The sequence below is a fragment of the Pan troglodytes genome, chromosome 2, assembly GCF_028858775.2.
Source record: "Pan troglodytes isolate AG18354 chromosome 2, NHGRI_mPanTro3-v2.0_pri, whole genome shotgun sequence".
Taxonomy (NCBI): Eukaryota; Metazoa; Chordata; class Mammalia; order Primates; family Hominidae; genus Pan; species Pan troglodytes.
In genome coordinates this window covers 177,962,603-177,982,554 of record NC_086015.1, presented here as the reverse complement: position 1 = coordinate 177,982,554, position 19,952 = coordinate 177,962,603, and the positions used below count along the sequence as shown (strand labels likewise).

General features: G+C 35.7%; 1 protein-coding gene across 7 annotated transcripts in view; it reads right to left on the bottom strand.

The window, feature by feature from the left end:
* NAALADL2 (N-acetylated alpha-linked acidic dipeptidase like 2) overlaps positions 1-19,952 on the bottom strand; it is a 1,368,615-nt gene that overhangs the window by 998,068 nt on the left and 350,595 nt on the right. The gene's annotated exons all lie outside the window — the stretch shown is intronic.

Sequence of the window (19,952 nt, the reverse complement as noted above, 5' to 3'; positions counted from 1 at the left end):
TTTTTTAATTGAAAATATGGATAAATATAATTTTGGAAAATTGCTTGTGAAAGGTTTATATAAAGCAAATTCTAGTTTTTTCATCATTTTCCATTAAACAATCCAAGACACTTTTCTCTCTAGGGGAAAATAATCCACCAAGTAAAAATGTATAATGATAAAGGTATTAAAATTAGTGGCCAGGTTCCTGGAAAGATGGGAATCTCAGCATGTTCAAACAGTTTATTATACTTATTTAAAAATAGCAGTTGCTGTATTGACTTTTTGGCAGCATTTTACCATGTCTATGATGCAATATATATTCAATGCTATATCTAGTTCACATATTTTCATAAAGAGGAATATTCTAAAATTCTTTAAATTGTACTTCAAAGTTCATGAGAAAATGTAGTCAACAGTTTTGCCTTCTTTTCCTCTTTGCTACATTTGACCATTTTCATCTAGGCATAACCCACTAGTGGAACTGAACACCCATATGACATTTTGTGCAGAAGTGTTTAATTGGATATAGGGAGGCCTTGTTTAAATATGTTTTTAGACTTCAATTTTTATATTGTGAAAAAGGAATTCATATTTTATTTATTATTTCCTAAGCATCAACTCTTCATAGTGAATTTGTTCATGGCAAATGATACCTGTATGTGGAAATTTTAATTTGTGTGTGATTTAATAGTTAAGAGACTTGAAATACCAAATTATTCATTTGCCATTGATAAATTTCCACAAGTCTGAAAACACTGCAGAATTTCAATATTTTTACAGATAATGTACCAATATACAAATTCAAAAGCCAAGTATCTTTAGCAAACAAAATATAACATTCTGCACATGAAGGGATACCACATAGTAACTTAATTTGGGCTTTATATTAGAGACACATTCTACTACTGCCACTGCATATCTCTCTCTCTCACACACACACACACACACACAATGAAAATAATAGTGATAAGCAAACTATTATTTTTAAGATTATAAAGGAATGTAACTCTCCTTCCTTTTTAGATTTATTTTAAATACAAAGTATCTTTACATGGATGTTTCAAATTACACTAATTACCTATATTCCAACTACAAAGAAAACAAAATGTAAGACCAATATTTTAAAATTACATTCCAAAGAAAACAAGGGAAAGAAATAAATATATTTATTATTCAACGCTGTTCTGCTCATTTCTAGTTCTAGTATTTCCACAATTTATATATACTTGCAAACTACAAATTCATGGAAGACGTGCTGAAGCTATTAGCATGGCAACATGTCAAATAAGCAAATTACAAAAGAAAAATGTGTACAAGGAAAAAGCAAAACAGAAAAAGAATAATTTAACAGAAATTAAAATTTGCATCCAGTGAATGCTATATCTGATAATATGGGGCAACTATCATTCTTATACTTCCACTTGGACACGGCTAAGTGCATCATATGAGCAAGAAGCAGAGCATTTTACTAACAAATGTAAGTCCTACCCAATAGAGTTATCGGTGTTTTTTTCACTTCACTGTGCAAGTTCTGTATACATTTTTGTTAACTAGAAGCAGAAGCTGAAAATATCAAAGGCTGGCTATTATGATATTCATGAAGAAAAAAAAGTTGGGTGGTAAAAATGCTAATGTAAGAGATAGACTGTTATTCAATTAAAGTAGCACATCATAAAGTGCTAGGATGTGAGCTAACAAAATTTCAAATCCTTTCAAAGCTGAAACCCTGCAATACACAAGCACATTTCTAGTAGGTACTTTTATTTATTTACATTCTAGATTTAAAACACTTAATCTCAATTTCAAGTTTTTTCACTTATTATCTTGTGACTGTATCAAGACACCTAATCACTTTTGGCTGGTTCCCTAATCTATAACTAAGGACAATGATGTTTCTCCTGCCTTGTTTACCAGATGGCTATAAGGACCTAATAATCTTATCTGATTATATTGTATCTGAGAAAATGCACTATAAACTATAATATAGAATGAAAGGACTACATAAATGTGTCATAGTCAAATCAGTGAGAAGATATTTGGATATACATAGCTTGAAAAACACTAATGTCTTTCTGAAAATTCTGTCAATACACAACAACCTGAGAAACTGTAGAAGTACAGAGGAAAGAACAGAGCTTTGGATTCAGACAATCCTAGTTTTGAATCACATTCCAGGTAATTATTATCTGTGCATCTGGACAAATCTCTGTTTTGCTGTCTGTAAAACAAAGGTAACTGTATTTTCCAAACAGAATTTGCAGGATTGTTTAAATCTTTACACTTCTAGGCTTCTCTTCAGGAAAGACTTGTTTCCTCAACTTCTGGGTGTCCTGTCATCAGGCATCCTTCAGCTGTTAGGCTCTTCAGTGATTAGGCTCAAGAGCAGAGAACCACCTAGGCTGAGGTGATGCCTTGGGTCTCCCACATCCATTGACCGACTTACACAGAAATAAAAAGACCTGGCCTTCTTGGCCCAACTGAGGACAACTCTCAAGTGCCATTCTAGCTCCAGATGTCCCTGTGGTGTTGGCTGAGGCAATAATTGGGACTGTAGAGGAGTTTGACTTTTCCCTTGGCTCACTTCTTCTTTTCCTCCCTTTCATAGTTATTGGGTCCTAAAGGCAGTTCTTAGCAAACATCCTATGTGCTAAACTCCATGTTAAAATGGGCTTTGGGAGAAGCCCAACCAGGGACAAAAGATTAGTGATAATATAGAAAGGGCCTAATTACTAATTCATCATCCAAGAAGAAAGTGAACACTTGTATAGTCATCATCAAACAATTATTTTATACTATAAATTTCCATGACAGTTACTAGTAGCTGCTGCTACAGAGGCAGAAAAGACACTAGCACATAGTCAAGAACAAAGTTAGCTTAATCTCTTTAAAAATTATAGAATAATTCAGGCCTAATATAGATTAATAGAGAAATAGGGAAGCCTTGTAGATAATTTAGGCTAAAATGTACTTACACATAAAATGCCTACATAAATGAAGCAGAATTTTTCTTCTATATTTATGATTTAACTCATATTTTCATCAGTTTTCAAATTGTGAGTGTAATCTAAGATGGCAAATTTTGATGAAATAATTCATTGGGTTCTCCAATATTCTCCTCCAGGCAGTAGTCTCTATTTTATTGCAAGTTGATTATGCTTTTGTAACAAAATGCCTAAGGAAAATTAGTGAGCAAAGATTTTCTTAAATACCACAATAGAGACTTCACAAAATAGAATCAAGCTAATCTATATTAATTCCTGAAATGTTAACATGACATCTTACTACTGAAACAAGAAAAGATTTTTAAGTATTAGCAGTTAATAAGATAGCATAAATAGTGCTAAAGGTTTATGTTTTATGCCAAGCTGTCCCAGGCAATACCGGGCATCAACCAGAAATTCATATTTGGATGTGCTACATTAAACAAAAAAAGAACAAAAAACAGAAAAAAATAGTTGCTTCCTCAGAACAACAAAGTAATCCTAGGAGACATATCCTTCTTTTTATCGCCACTATCTAAGAGTAGAGGAGAGACAAAAAGGATGCAGATCTACTAAATACATATCATTCTTTTAATCACATTTTGGCCAATCCCAGGTTTGTTAATAAGTAGGAAGCAACCACTTGATTTTACCTTTTCTAAATATTCCAATTTTGACAGCATAAAAGATCCCCAGAGTAATTACTAGTAGAAGCAGCTAACATGGTTTGAGTTCCAATATGAGCCAGTGCTATGCTAAATAGTTACTTGGTTCATCTCATTTTAACCCTAGCAAATAATCTATGACAAGAAAACTCTCATTATTCCCATTTTAAAAGGAAAAAAAGGAAAAACAGAAAGATTAACTACTTGCTGAACTACTTGCCAAAATGGCACAGCAAGAATTTGAACCTCTCTTGTTGATAATTAGACAATTTAAAATCTAAGGCAAATTAGGTGAGTATAACATCTTGTTTAATTTTACTAATAAATATATTAATACAAATTAGTCTTAGTATTAAATTTTCAAAAAGTAAGTCCTTCAGGGTAGCAGGAATATTTTAGAATTCTTCAACCCTACTTTTTTACTGTATAGATTTTGGATTTATTCAAAATGTTCTGACAGTCACATATAAATTTCCATCTATTCTTTTCTTTAGTCTAAGTTAGGGTCCATGTCATAAGATTTCTGTAGGTATTGATGGAACATATCTCAAAATAGTAAGAGCTATTTATGACAAACCCACAGCCAGTATCAGACTGAATGGGCAAAAACTGGATGCATTCCCTTTGAAAACTGGCACAAGACAAGGATGCCCTCTCTCACCACTCCTATTCAACATAGTGTTGGAAGTTCTGGCTAGGGCAATCAAGCAAGAGAAAGAAATAAAGGGTATTCAATTAGGAAAAGAGAAAGTCAAATTGTCTCTGTTTGCAGACGACATGATATATTTAGAAAACCCCAATGTCTCAGCCCAAAATCTCCTTAAGCTGATAAGCAACTTCAGCAAAGTCTCAGGATACAAAATCAATGTACAAAAATCACAAGCATTCCTATACAACAATAGACAAACAGAGACCCAAATCATGAGTGAACTCCCATTCACAATTACTACAAAGATAATAAAATACGTAGGAATACAACTTACAAGGGATGTGAAGGACCTCCTCAAGGAGAACTACAAACCACTGCTCAACAAAATAAAAGAGGACACAAACAAATGGAAGAACATTCCATGCTCATGAATAGGAAGAATCAATATTGTGAAAATGGCCATACCACTCCAGGTAATTTATAGACTCAATGCTATCCCCATCAAGCTACCATTGACTTTCTTCACAGAATTAGAAAAAACTACTTTAAAGTTCATATGGAACCAAAAAAGAGCCCGCATAGCCACGACACTCCTAAGCAAAAGAACAAAGCTAGAGGCATCATGCTACCTGACTTCAAAATATACTACAAGGCTACAGTAAACAAAACAGCATGGTACTGGGACCAAAACAGATATATAGGCCAATGGAATAGAATAGAGACCTCAGAAATAACACCACACATCTACAGCCATCTGATCTTTGACAAACCTGACAAAAACAAGCAATGGGAAAAGGATTCCCTATTTAATAAATGGTGCCGGGAAAACTGGCTAGCCATATATAGAAAGCTGAAACTGGATTCCTTCCTTACACCTTATACAAAAATTAACTCAAGATGTATTAAAGACTTAAATATAAGACCTAACACCAAAAAAACCCTAGAAGAAAACCTAGGCAGTACCATTCAGAACATAGGCATCAGCAAAGACTTCATGACTAAAACACCAAAAGCAACAAAAGCCAAAATTGACAAATGGGATGTAATTAAACTAAAGAGCTTCTGCACAGCAAAAGAAACTATCATCAGAGTGAACAGGCAACCTACAGAATGGGAGAAAATCTTTCCAATCTACCCATCTGGCAAAGGGCTAATAACTAGAATCTACAAAGAATGTAAACAAATTTACAAGAAAAAAACCCCATCAAAAAGTGGGGCAAAGAATATGAACAGACATTTCTCAAAAGAAGACATTTATGCAGCCCATAGACACATGAAAAAATGTTCATCATCACTAGTCATTAGAGAAATGCAAATCAAAATCACAATGAGATACCATCTCATGTCAGTTAGAATGGCGATCATTAAAAAGTCAGGAAACAACAGATGCTGGAGAGGATGTGGAGAAATAGGAATGCTTTTACACTGTTGGTGGGAGTGTAAAGTAGTTCAACCATTGTGGAAGACAGTGTGGCAATTCAAGTATCTATAACTAGAAATATCATTTGACCCAGCAATCCCATTACTAGGTATATACCCAAAGGATTACAAATCATGCTACTATAAAGACGCATGCACACATATGTTTATTGTGCACTATTCACAATAGCAAAGACTTGGAACCAACCCAAATGTCCATCAATGATAGACTGGAATAAGAAAATGTGGCACATATACACCGTGGAATACCATACAGGCATAAAAAAGGGTGAGTTTGTGGACATAGATGAAGCTGGAAACCATCATTCTAAGCAAACTGTCACAAGGACAGAAAAAAAAACACTGCATGTTCTCACTCATAGGTAGGAGTTGAACAACAGGAACACATAGACACAGGGCAAGGAACATCACACACCGGGGCCTGTCGGGAGGTGGTGTGCTGGGGAAGGGATAGCATAAGGAGAAATACTTAACGTCAATGACGAATTGATGGTCGCAGCAAACCAACATGGCACATGTATACCTATGTAACAAACTTGCACATTGTGCACATGTACCCTAGAACTTAAAGTATAATAATAAAATATTTCTGTAAAGCATTATATACAGAAGTTATGTATATCATATTTTATAGGCCACTTAAGAGATTTTGTAGGGTAATTTTGAATGATATGCAATTTTCACTTCCTCTATTTCTTAAGATTTAATTCTGTTTTATATCTTATTTTTTATTTATAGCATTTATCACAATCAGTACTTAGAGATTTATTTTTGTGCCATTTGTTTAATGTTTGTTGACAGGCTTTAGTGTAAACTTCACGAAATCAGAAATCATGCTGGTTTTGTTTACATTGTAACCTTGACACTTGGCATGGGTTTGTAAGAAATAGAGAAACAATAATTATTGTTTAATATAAATATTGTTTAATATATTGTTAGAAAAAATATATTAATCTAATAAGTGTGGACATAGACTGACATTGAAAACTTGAAAGAAAAGTTTTTTAAAAGCATCTCATCTATCTTTGAAAATGCCAATTGTGGTATTTTTAAAATGTGGGTAAAAATATTCACCGATTAAATTATTCATTTGTATCAAAGGTATGAGTTTACAGAACTAATTTTAGCATTAATTTTGGAAACACAAATCACAATCCATTAGTAAAATAAGAGATGTCACAGTACAGTTAGATCTTTTCATGACCTCTTAAGCTATCTTGATAAGAGACTTATTAAACACATGCTTTAAACATTAAATCAATTCAAAAAATGAATATATATATCATATTAAAATATTTTATAAAGCAAAATTATATAATCATATTAATAGACACAGAAAATGCATTTGACAAAATCCAGCATCCTTTCATGATAAAAATGCTCAAAATACCAGGAATAGAAGGAAACTTCCTCAAATTGATAAAGGGCATCTATGAATAAAATGGCTAATATCACCTATGAATAAAACAAGCTATTATCATACATAATGATAAACTGAATGCTTTTCCCCAAGATCAAGAGCAAGACAAGGATGTTCTATTAGTCTGTTTTCACACTGCTGATAAAGATATACCTGAGACTGGGCAATTTACAAAAGAAAGAAATTTAATGGACTTACAGTTCCACGTTGCTGGAGAAGTCTCACAATCATGGCTGAAGGCAAAGAAGAGCAAGTCACATCTTACATGGATGGCAGCAGGCAAAGAGAGAGCTTGTGCAGGGGAACTCCTCTTTATCAAACCATCAGATCTCATGAGACTTATTCACTGTCATGCAAATAGCAGAAGAAAGACCTGCCCCCATGATTCAATTACCTCCCACTGGGTCCCTCCCACAACACATGGGAATTCCAGAAGAGATTTGGGTGGGGACACAGTCAAACCATATAATTCTGCCCCTGGCACCTCCCAAATCTCATGTCCTCGCATTCAAAACCAATCATGTCTTTCCTACAGTCCCTCCAAGTCTCAACTCATTTCAGCATTAACTCAAAATTCTGTAGTCCCAAGTCTCATCTGAGACAAGACAAGTCCTTTCCACCTATGACTCTGTAAAATCAAAAGCAAGTTAGTTACTTCCTAGATCTAATGGGGGTACAGGAATTGGGTAAATACAGCTGTTCCAAATGGGAGAAACTGGCCAAAACAAAGGGGCTACAAGCCCCACGCAAGTCCATAATCCAGCAGGGTAGTCAAATCTTAAAGCTCCAAAATGATCTCCTTTGACTCCATGTCTCATATCCAGGTCATGCTGATGCAAGAAGTGGCTTCCCATGGTCTTGGGCAGCTCTGCTCCTGTGGCTTTGCAGGGTATAGCTCCCCTCCTGGCTGCTTTCATGGGCTGGTGTTGAGCATCTGCAGGTTTTCCAGGTGCACAGGGCAAGATGTTGGTGGATCTAGCATTCCGGGGTCTGGAAGACAGTGGCCGTCTTCTCACAGCTCTACTAGGCGGTGCCCCAGTAGGGACTCTGTTGGGGGGGAGGGGCTCCAAACCCACATCTCCCTTCTGCATTGCCCTAGCAGAGGTTCTCCATGAGGGCCCCACCTCTATACCAAACTTTTGCCTGGGCATCCAAGCATTACCATACATGCTCTGAAATCTAGGTGGAGGTTCCCAAACCCCAATTCCCGACTTCTGTGCACCTGCAGGCTCAACACCACATGGAAGCTGCCAAGGCTTGGTGCTTCCACCCTATAAAGCAACAGCATGAGCTTTATATGATGGCTAGAGTGGCTGGCCGGGTACCAAGTCCCTAGACTGCATACAGCCCAGAAACTCTGGGCCCAGCCCACGAAACCATTTTTTTTCTTCCAGGTCTCAGGACCTGTGATGCCCTGGTGATATTTTCTCCATCATCTTGGTGATTAACATTCAGCTCCTCGTTACTTATGCAAATTTCTGCAGCCAGTTTGAATTTCTCATCAGAAAATGAGATTTTCTTTTCTATCACATTGTCAGGCTGCAAACTTTCCAAACTTTCATGCTGTTTCCCTTTTAAAACTGAATGCCTTTAACAACACCCAACTCACATCTTGAATGCTTTGCTGCTTAGAAATTTCTTCTGCCAGATACCCTATATCATCTCTCTGAAGTTCAAAGTTCCACAGATCTCTAGGGCAGGGGCAAAATGCCACTAGTCTCTTTGCTGAAACATAACAAGAGTCACCTTTGCTCCAGCTCCCAACATGTTTCTCATCTCTATCTGAGACCACCTCATCCTGGACCTTATATTCGACATCACTATCAGGCTTTTGGTCAAAGCCATTAAGCAAGTCTCTAGGAAGTTCCAAACTTTCCCACATTTTCCTGTCTTCTTCTCAGCCCTCCAAACTATTCCAACCTCTGCCTGTTACCCAGTTTGAAAGTCACTTCCACATTTTTGGGTATCTTTTCTGCGGCACTCCACTTCTGGTAGAATTTACTGTATTAGTCCATTTTCACACTGCTGATAAAGACATATCAAAGACTGGACAATTTACAGAAGAAAGAGGTTTAAGGGACTTACAGTTCCATGTGGCTTTTTAAGCTTCACAGTCATGGTGGAAGGCAAGGAGGAGCAAGTCACATCTTACATGGATGGCAGCAGGCAAACAGAGAGCTTGTGCAGGGGAACTCCTCTTTATCAAACCATCAGATCTCATGAGACTTATTCACTATGATGAGAACAGCACGAGAAAGACCTTCTCCCATGATTCAGTTACCTCCCACCAAGTCCCTCCCATAACACATGGGAATTCAAAAAGAGATTTGGGTAGGGACACAGCCAAACCATATCAGATGTCCACTCTTCACTTCTATTCAACATTGTACTAGAGGTTCTAGCCAGAACAACTAGGCAAGAAAAAACAATGCATCCACAAAGCAAAACAACACACAAAATAATTTTTTTTTTTTTGAGACAGAGTCTTGCTCTGTCGCCCAGGCTGGAGTGCAGTGGCATGATCATGGCTCAATGCAACCTCTGCCTCCCAGGTTCAAGCAATTCTCCTGCCTCAGCCTCACAAATAACTGAGATTACAAGCATGTGCCACCACGACCAAGTAATTTTTGTATTTTTAGTACAGGCAGGGTTTCACCATATTGACCAGGCTGGTCTTGAACTTCTGACCTCAGGTGATCCACCCGCCTCAGCCTCCCAAAGTTCTAGGATTACAGGCGTGAGCCACCACTCCTGGCTTAAGAAAAATAATTGGTATTTGCATATGACATCATCTTGCATATAAAAAAATCCATAGGAATCCACTAAAGAACTATTAGAACTAATAAATAAATGAATTCAGCAAGGTAGCAGAATACAAGATCAAATATATAAAAAATTGATTATATTTCTAATATCACTAAAAAATCAACTTTCTTAAAATGAAATTTTAAAAAATTCATTTAACATAGCATCAAAAAATAAAATACATAAAAATACATTTTTAATGAATAGTATACTGAAAACTAAAAAAAATCATTGAAAGAAATTCTAAAAGGTAGAAATGAATGGAAAAACATCCCATGTTTATTGATCACAAGTCTCCACATTGTTAGAATGGCAATACTCTTCAAATTAATAAACAGATTCAAAGTAATTCCTATCACTATCCAAGCTGCCCGTTTTTTGCAGAAGTTGGCAAGCTGATGCTGAAATTCATATGGAACTTCAATACACCCAGAAGAGGCCGAATAAATCTTAAGAAGAGAGAACAAGGCTGTAGGACTGACAGTTCCAAATTTCAAACCCCATAAATATATATGCCCACTATATAACCACAAAATTTTTTTAAAACAATTAAGAATGAAAACAGTAACAACAGCAACAAAACTACAAAGCTACAATATTCACGACTATGTAATACTGGCATGAAGATAGATCAATGGAATGGAATTGAGAGTTCAGAAATAATCCCATATATTTATGGTCAATTAATTTTGATGACAGAGTCAAGATAATTAAATGAGGGAAAATAATCTTATCAACAATTTCTGCTGGAACAATATCCGCATGTTAGAGAACACAGTTGGTCTTCCATTTCACATAATAAATAAAAACTAACTGATTATAGATCATAGACATAAATGTAAGAGCTAAAACTATAAAACTCTTAGATACATACATAGAAGTAAATCTTCAAAACCTTCAGGAAAGCAATGGCTTCTTAGATATGCCAATAAAAGTACAAGTCACCAAAAAATAGACTATTTCAAAATTTACAACATTTGTGCTTCAAATAATACATGAAAAAAATGAAAACATAACCCATAAAATAAGAAAAACAATTTGTACATACTTTATCAGATATAATTTGGCTTAACTAACAGCAATTTAATTCTCTCATTTCTGGACGCTGGAAGCTCAAGATCAACACAATCCTAAAATCCATATGGAACAAAAAACAAGAAACAAAATTGCCTAAGCAATCTTAAGCAAACTGAACAAAGCAGGAGGCATCACATTACCTGACTTCAAACTATACTACCAGTTTATAATAGCAGAGATAGCATGGAAGTGGTATAAAAATAGACATAGATCAGTGGAATAGAAACAAGATCCCAGCATGGTGAAACCCTGTCTCTCCCAAAAAGAAAAATACAAAAATTAGCCAGGCGTGGTGGAAGGGGCCTGCAATTCCACTACTCTGGAGGCTGAGACAGGAGAATCGCTTGAACCCGGGGGGCAGAAGTTGCAGTAAGCTGAGATCACGCCATTGCACTCCAGCCTGGGTGACAAAGCGAGACTCTGTCTCAAAAAACAAAAAAAAAAAAAAAAAAAAGAAAAGAAAAACAAAAGAAAAAAGATGCCAGAAATAAAGTCACATACTTAGAGCCTACTGGTCTTTGATGAAGCCGCCTGGGGAAATGACACTCTTTTCAATAGATGGTGCTGGGAAAATTCGATTGCCAAATGCAGAAGAATGAAACTGAACCCTTATATCTCACCATATACAAAAATGAACACAAGACAGTTTGAAGGCTTAAATGTAAGACCTGAAACTATAAAAATACTGGAAGAAAATCTATGAAGAACTCTTCTGGAGATTGCTCTTGGCAAATAATTTATGACTAAGACTTCAAAAGCATAAGCAACAACACCCAAAACAGACAAATGTGACTTAATTAAACTAACAAGATCTGCACAGCAAAAAAAATAATCAACAGAGTGAAAAGACAACCTGCAAAATAGGAGAACATATCCAGAATTTACAAGGAATACAAACAACTCAAAAACAACAACAAAAAAGGCAAATAATCCCATTAAAAAGTGGACAAAGGACACGAATAGATATTTCTCAAAAGAAGACATACAAATGGCCAACAAAAATATACAAAAATGCTCAAACGACAATAATTATCAGAGAAATGCTAATTAAAACCACAATAAGATATCTTCTTACACCACTCAGAATGGCTATTTTTAATACAAAAACTAACAAAAGTTGGTGAGGATGCAGATAAAAGGGAACACTTTTGCTTTTACTTTTACACTGTTGGTGGGAATGTAAGTTAGTGCAACCACTATGGAAAATAGTATGGAGATTTCTCAACAGAAAATAGAACTATCATTTGATCCATTGATCCCACTACTGGGTATCTACTCGAAGGAAAATAAGTCATTCCATCAAAAAGAGACATGTACTCATATTTATTGCAGCACTGTTCACAATAGCAAAGATATGGAATCAACCTAAGTGTCCATCCACACGAACGGATTCAAAATGTGATATACATATACAATAGAAAACTATTCAGCCATTAAAAAAAAATTAAATCATGTCTTTAGCACAACATGGATGGAAGTGGAGGTCATTATCTTAAGTGAAACAACTCAGAAACAGAAAGCCAAATACTTCATATTCTCACTTATACGTGGGAGCTAAATAATGAATACACATGGGCATAGAATATAGTACGATAGGCACTGGAGACTCAGAAGGGTGGAAAGCATTTGGGAGGGGTGGTATGATGAGAAATTACTTAATGGGTATAATGTACATTATTCAGATGATGAATGCATTAAAAGCTCAGACCACCAGTATGCAATATACTCATATAACAAAATTGTACTTGTACCCCTCAGAGTTATTTTCTTAAAGATTCCAATAAGGTTGTTGCTTTTTTCCTGAGCCCTTTCTCTTTGGCTCGCAGATGTCTGCTTCTCTCTTGTGTCCTCACATGCCGTTTCTTCTGTGCAAGGCATCTCTCGTAGCTGTCTCTCTTCTATTATGAACAACAGTCATATTAGACTAGGGTCTATCTAGATGACCTGATTGATCTTAATTACCTATTTAAAGGCCCTGTCTCCATCTCTAAATAATTCACATTCAGAGATGTGATTGGGATTAGGACTTCAAAATAGAAATTTGGGGAAACAATGCATTTCATAACAAAAAATGTGTATGCAGATATAAATAGAAATCTTACAAATCAACAATAAAAACACAACCCAATTTTTATAATAGGCAAAGGATCTGAAAAGGAATTTCTCTACAGAAGATATGCAAATGACCAATAAGCACATAAAATGCTCAAATATCAACAGTCATGAGGGAAATGCAAGTCAAAATCATTATATTACTTCATATTCATTAGGATGGCTATACTATACAAGTCATACAATAGCAAGTGTTGGTGAAGATGTGGAGAGATTGGAGCTTTCATACACTGTTAGCAAAGATGTAAAATACTAGAACCACTTTTGACAACTGTTTGGCAGCTTCTTAAATATTAAACATAGAATTACTATTGGCCCGACAATTCTACTCCTAAGTATATACTTAAGAAAAATGGAAACATATAGCCGTACAAAAATCTGTATGTAGATGTTCATATGAACATTATTTATAATAATCAAACAGTAGAAACATTTCTAATATCTGTCTACCATGCAATGGATAAATACAATATTTGAGGCATTTAACTATTTTTAGCATATAAAAATATTTCAGGAAATTACACACATATACTCAATTAGCCACACCATTATAGTATATTTAAATAATCATATTAAAAATGCTGGACTAGAAGGCCGGGTGTGGTGGCTGATGCCTGTAATCCCAGCACTTTGGGAGGCTGAGGCTGGTAAATCACCTGAGGTCAGGAGTTTGAGACCATCCTAACCAACATGGAGAAACCCTGTCTCTACAAAAAATACAAAAAAAATACTAGCCAGGCATGGTGGTGCATGCCTGTAATCCCAGCTACTCGGGAGGCTGAGGCAGGAGAATTGTTTGAACCTGGGAGGCGTAGGTTGTGGTGTGCCGAGATCATGCCATTGCACTCCAGCCTGGGCAACAAGAGCGAAACTCTGTCTCAAAAAAAAAAAAAAAAAAAAAAGCTGGACTAGAAGTTTCAACTTTTAAATTAAACACACCCTTCAGTGTCATAAAAACTTGATTTGTCTTTTGCAAGTACATTGTTTAACTTTTCCGTGATGCAAATTTTCATGAATTTCTATAGATCATGTTTTTTTAGTAAGCAATAAATGACCAAATGGAGACAATGAAATAGTAAAGGATCAGCAATATCTTACTTATAGTGCTAAGACTCAGATATTCAGAGTATCTTATTTCTCAGCAACTCAATATACATTACATTCCTGTGTTAATAAAAATAATGAAAAGTAACATGTTTTTAATATAAAAAGTTTAAATTAGATAGTATGCTCCACATGGGAAGAGCCATAGTGTCTAACATTTAATAAGCTCTGTGCAGAGAATGCTTTTCTTTGATGGCAAAACTTAAATAAGAAAAAGATATCCTGCATTAGCAAATATCCAATAACTCTGGAGAAGAACTATAATCAACCTCCAGCAATTTAATAACAATGGATGTAAAAAATCACACATTTTTTCTTTTATTCTTAATTTTTTTCTGTCCTCTTTCATTCCCCATCCTTCATTAATATGCCTAGAATGTAAAGGATACATATGAGAGAAGATTATAATTATATATTAGTTCCGATTTATATAACCAATAATTTTATTTAGTAAAGTCATAATTTCATCTAGTACCTATAAAACCAGGAAAGAATAAAGTAAAATACTTGCCGCTTTTCTCATGAGTTATTGAGTAAATACTAGAGCAATCACATTGGGCAGAAGACTATCATTCTGAATCGAACCTGTTATTAAACACTAAATATATTTAAAAGTCTCATAAAGTCAAATTTTTCCATACATTTTACTTTGAAAATAAAGAAAATAATTCCACAACTACTAAAAACTGGGTTTCTTGCTACTTTGGAACTTGGACTTCTCACATTCTTTCCAGTTGCTCAGCAACTGTACTTGTAATGGAAGGATTTTTAGTAGATATTGGATCTTTCCAAGCTTTATTTTTCTTTCTTATAAAAGGAAAGCTATTGTTAAACCAAATGATTTCTTCAAGGATAAAAGAATCTGAATGGTCGCAACTGTATCTTCTAACCTGCCTAATTGAAATCACTTTTAAACAGATATAAAAGCATGCAGTTAGTGTCTTACATGATGAGATCTGAAAAAAAAAAAAAAGGAACTGGGGACTAACATAAATCTTTTTTCAAAACCTGTAAACAGTACTTGGTTGATAGAATTATTTAAAGTACACTGTATGAGAGAGATAGCCATGGGAATAAATAAATTATAAGACCATGGATTTTTAATGAAACTTAGACTTTTGTCCTGTTTTGTTTTGTTATTGAGGGGAAGGGCTATCTATACTTCTGATGACACAGCCAAGGATTTGGGAGTAGGTTCATTCAGAAATACCATACAACTTACTATACTCAGAACTATCAATGGACACATGATTTGACCACAGCTTTGGTGGTGATTTTTGTCTTATTTACAAAGTTTCCCAAACTCCTATTCCGGTGTATACCACATAGTATTGCCAAGTAAATAACTATTTACTGAATGAAAGTGAATTAATTAATCAATATAATGTATCTTAATACAAATTGGTAACCAGAAGTAACTGAATTCAGGTTAGAGATTATCCACCATGACTAGGTGCTAGCTGACTTCTATTGTTAAACAATAAAATCCATTTCAATTCAGTTTTTATATATATGAACCCCAATAGAGGGTATTTAACAATATAAAACAAATTATTACGATAAATCATCTCATATCATACAAATAAGTTTGTCTCATAAAAGAAAAGAACAAAACAAGACAAAACAAGTTGAAATATTGTTTCTTTAAATCTTATCACAATGTATTAAGCAATGATGTACTTAAGGACATTGTTATCTTTGCCAACACCTTTTAAGTGCAGTGGTTCCATGCGCTCAAAGTGAATCTTCATATTTCAATGCTTATGACATATTTTGTAGGAAGATAAAGTGACTATTTTTATCTTACATAAGTCCATCCAAAACTCTAAATTATAAAAAGAAAAAAAGTATACTGCCAAACCCTTTAAAGCTGGCAGTGAAACATATTTACATTCTAGACAGAGGGGACTTATTTTAAGAAAGGTATCTCAAAATGAATATTCCATCTATGCTTGCTACTACTCCTTAGAATTTATGAATCCAGACTTGAATAGCATCGTATTCTTAATACTGTAAGATTTTGTTCACAACTTTGAAATTTCAGCTGTTATTTTTTCCAAGAAGAATGTATCTCAAACAAATATAACTGATTTTAGGTATCAAATAAAGTTGTTGAGCAGGGGTTATACTGTCTCCACCACACTGGATAAAAAGAGTTTTAAACATGGCAAGAGAATTGCCATACCAGAAGGGTCATTTATCATCAATCTAGGCAGAACATATAAGAATCATGTGATAGAAGAAGAATTGATGCCACAGCCATCTATTATATGCAAGAGACAAACATGGGTAGAGAGCTCTTACATTTCACATTGGTGTTGAAATTAGACAGTGGCACAGAGGCTGACATGAAAACTGGGTAGTAGGCAGCAAACAGTGAGGATTTATCTAGTTTTAAAGCAGTATCTAAATTGAAAATAACAAAATCAGTACAGCCTACCACAAAAATTTCCTTCCTTCCTTCCCTGCCTCCCTCCCTCCCTCCCTCCTTCCCTCCCTCCTTCCTTCCTTCTTTCCTTCCTCATCTTCGTCTTCTTTCTCTCTTTCTTTCTGTTGAGACAGGGTCTCACTCTCCTGTCCAGGCTGGAGTACAGTGGCATGATCTCAGTTCACTGCAACCTCTGCCTCCTGGGTTCAAACCATTCTCCCACCTCAGCTTCCTGAGTAGCTGGGACTATAGGTGTGTGCCACCATGCCTGTTTTTTTGTTTGTTTGTTTGTTTTTTGTTTTAGTAGAGATAGAGTTTCACCATGTTGGCCAGGCCGGTCTCGAACTCCTGGCCTCAAGTGATCCACCTGCCTTGGCCTCCCAAAGTGCTGGGATTACAGGTGTCAGCCATACCTGGCCAGTCACTATATATATTTCACTCAACAAATATTTATTGGACACTTCCTCTGTGCCAGGTACTAAGCTATGCACAAAATACCTCAATGAATAGAATAATGATTTTTGTCCTCTATGGAGCTTACAGTAATCAAGCCTACTGCTTAATAATTTTCAAAAGTCCTAAAGAATATGTATTATATACATGAGGATATAAAATATTCACAATTTTAAAAAAGCTAAGCAACAGAAAAATGTGAAGGAACAATTCTTAGCCCTAAACCCTAATATAGTATTTGGTCCAGAGAATGCTGTATTAATGCAAAATAATTCTGGGGAGAATATTCTTACATGGTACTGTCTTTTTCCATTTGGACTGCTGCTGTAACAAAACACTATAAACTGAGTAGCTCATAAACAACAGAAATGTATTTCTCACAGTTCTAGAGGCTAGAAAAGCAAGAATCAAAGCCCATGTAGATTCTGCAACTGGTGAGGGCCTGTTTATGTGTTCATACATGCCTTCTTGCTGTGTCCTCACGTGGTGGAAGGATGGATGGTCTCTCTGAGGCCTTTTTTACAAGAGCACTAATCCCATTCATGAAGGCTCTCAAATACAATCGCCTTGGGTGTTAGGATTTCAACATATGACTTTTAGGAGAATGCGAACATTCAGACCACAGCAGTTGCACAGGAGAAGCCCCAGAGAGGGGTCTGGAAAGAATGTGGCCCACAGCATGGTCCTGTTTGCCCACATATAAGAGGGGTACTGACTTAATTTCATAAGGAGTTTTAATAAAAGTAATTCAAAATACTACATAAGTCTACATTAGGTAATACTTCAGAAACTTGTTAAGTGTTTTACTTTGTGCAGGGAAGTTTTCTGAGATGCAGTGGAGTAATAACTCTTGTTTCACCACGCTTTCCTTTTGAAAGTGCTCTTTCCTGTAGTAACTACTTCAAAGCTAATAAAAGCAAACTCCAAAACGCAAAATGTAGACTAAAGTATACTTTATATCTTCAGATTGTATTTTTGTTTCTATGTAAATTGTATCTCAACAATATCCACAAGAACATATATAAATAACTATAAAACTATAGTAAATAATAATAAGACAATATAATCTTGGTTTTAAAATAAATCACCAACATTCTTTAGATTATCAATTGGGTTTATATTATTGTATTGGTATGTTATTGATTTACAACTTATTATTTTTCTACACACTGACATAATTATAGAAAAATAAATTTCTACAGGACACAAAATGATTTTTTCTTACTTATGCACATTTTTTTTTTTTTGAGTGGAGTTTTGCTTTTGTCACCTAGGCTGGAATGCAGTGGCACAATCTTGGCACATTGCAACCTCTGCCTCCTGGGTTCAGTCAATTCTCCTGCCTCAGCCTCCTGAGTAGCTGGGATTACAGGCATGCACCACCACACCCAGCTAATTTTGCATTTTAGTAGAGACAGGGTTTCACCATGTTGGCCAGGCTGGTCTCAAACTCCTGACCTCAAATGATCCACCTGCCTCAGCCTCCCAAAGTGCTAGCATAATAGGCATGAACCACCACGCCTGAACTTATGCAATATTTGACAGATCATTCTTTTTAAAAAGGCATGTAATGGAAAGGAGGGAAAGAAAGCAAATCGGATGCAGCATACCACATAGGCTTCTCTGGAATTATCAATTTTTTAGTAAGCTATAATATCAAAACTAGGAACCAAAAAACAGGGAGATTCCCCGATCTTGACTCTTTCCAAGGCTACACCCTCCACCAGGAAATGGGAGACCAAGTGTCTATGGCTGCCAAGAAAACCCACTTCATGGTTGATTCACTGCAGGAATGCATAAAATTGTCTTAGACCCTCTCCCTTGAGTGTGGTGAAAGAGAGCCAAGAGTAGTATCTAGTTTTCAGAGATGTCAAGGAGTCCCTTTTTATTCCAGGCTTACTTACGCTACAGAGAGATATCAAAGATCTAACTCAGCATGATAACACCCTGTTGGCCCAGGTACACCATCTAATGCTTCCAGAGTCAGGCTTGGTAGCCAGCACTCCTCAGCAGGGTCTTTGTGACAGCTGAACTCAGAGGTTGTTCTTCTATCTTTGTTCAACTTACATGCTCTCTTTAGTGACAGATTCCATGGTTTACTTCACTTAGCCATTGCTGGTTGCTAAGGTGGGTGTTCCTTACAGTTGGAGCTATGATATTAGTTGTTGCTATGATATTAGCTGCTGATGGTATACAGTTAAAGCCATCTCCATTCCTCTTATTTACCATTTGCATTTTAGGTTCTGTTTACCTCCTTGGGTGCTGTTTTAAAAACATGTTCTAGTTTTGTTTTCTTGTGTTTTTGTTTTAAAATCAATTGATCCTCAGCATCATTTCTAGAAGGCACCATTAATCCTCAGCACCATTTCTAGAAGTTATTTCACAACAGGGTTCTTGATGACAGCCACAGATGTAGTTCCAAGCTTTCACAGCTTTCTCAAATAATTGGTTTTTAAAATAATTTATTTAAAATCTTTTCCAAGTCAAAATAAGGCAGCAAGACTCATTAATATTTTGAAGGATCTGTTGACTCCCCCTCCTCTACCTACCCTACCTCACGCCCTTCTGGTGGCTCCACTCCTTTTGGTGGTGGCAAAATGCAGGGAAAGTAAATGAAATAGTACAAATTATCACAATAGGTGGTGACTCCACCCATTTTCAGAATCCACCTCAGCAATATTACAAGTTATGCTCTCTCCCAGTCCTGGAGTTTCTGTGCATGTACCACTGGTCAGAAGACAGTTACAAATGAAGCAATATGGATTAACGAAAAAACATTTTGCTCTCTTCCAGTGAAAATGACCTCAGCAAAAGAAGATGTAATAGGTCCCAGACA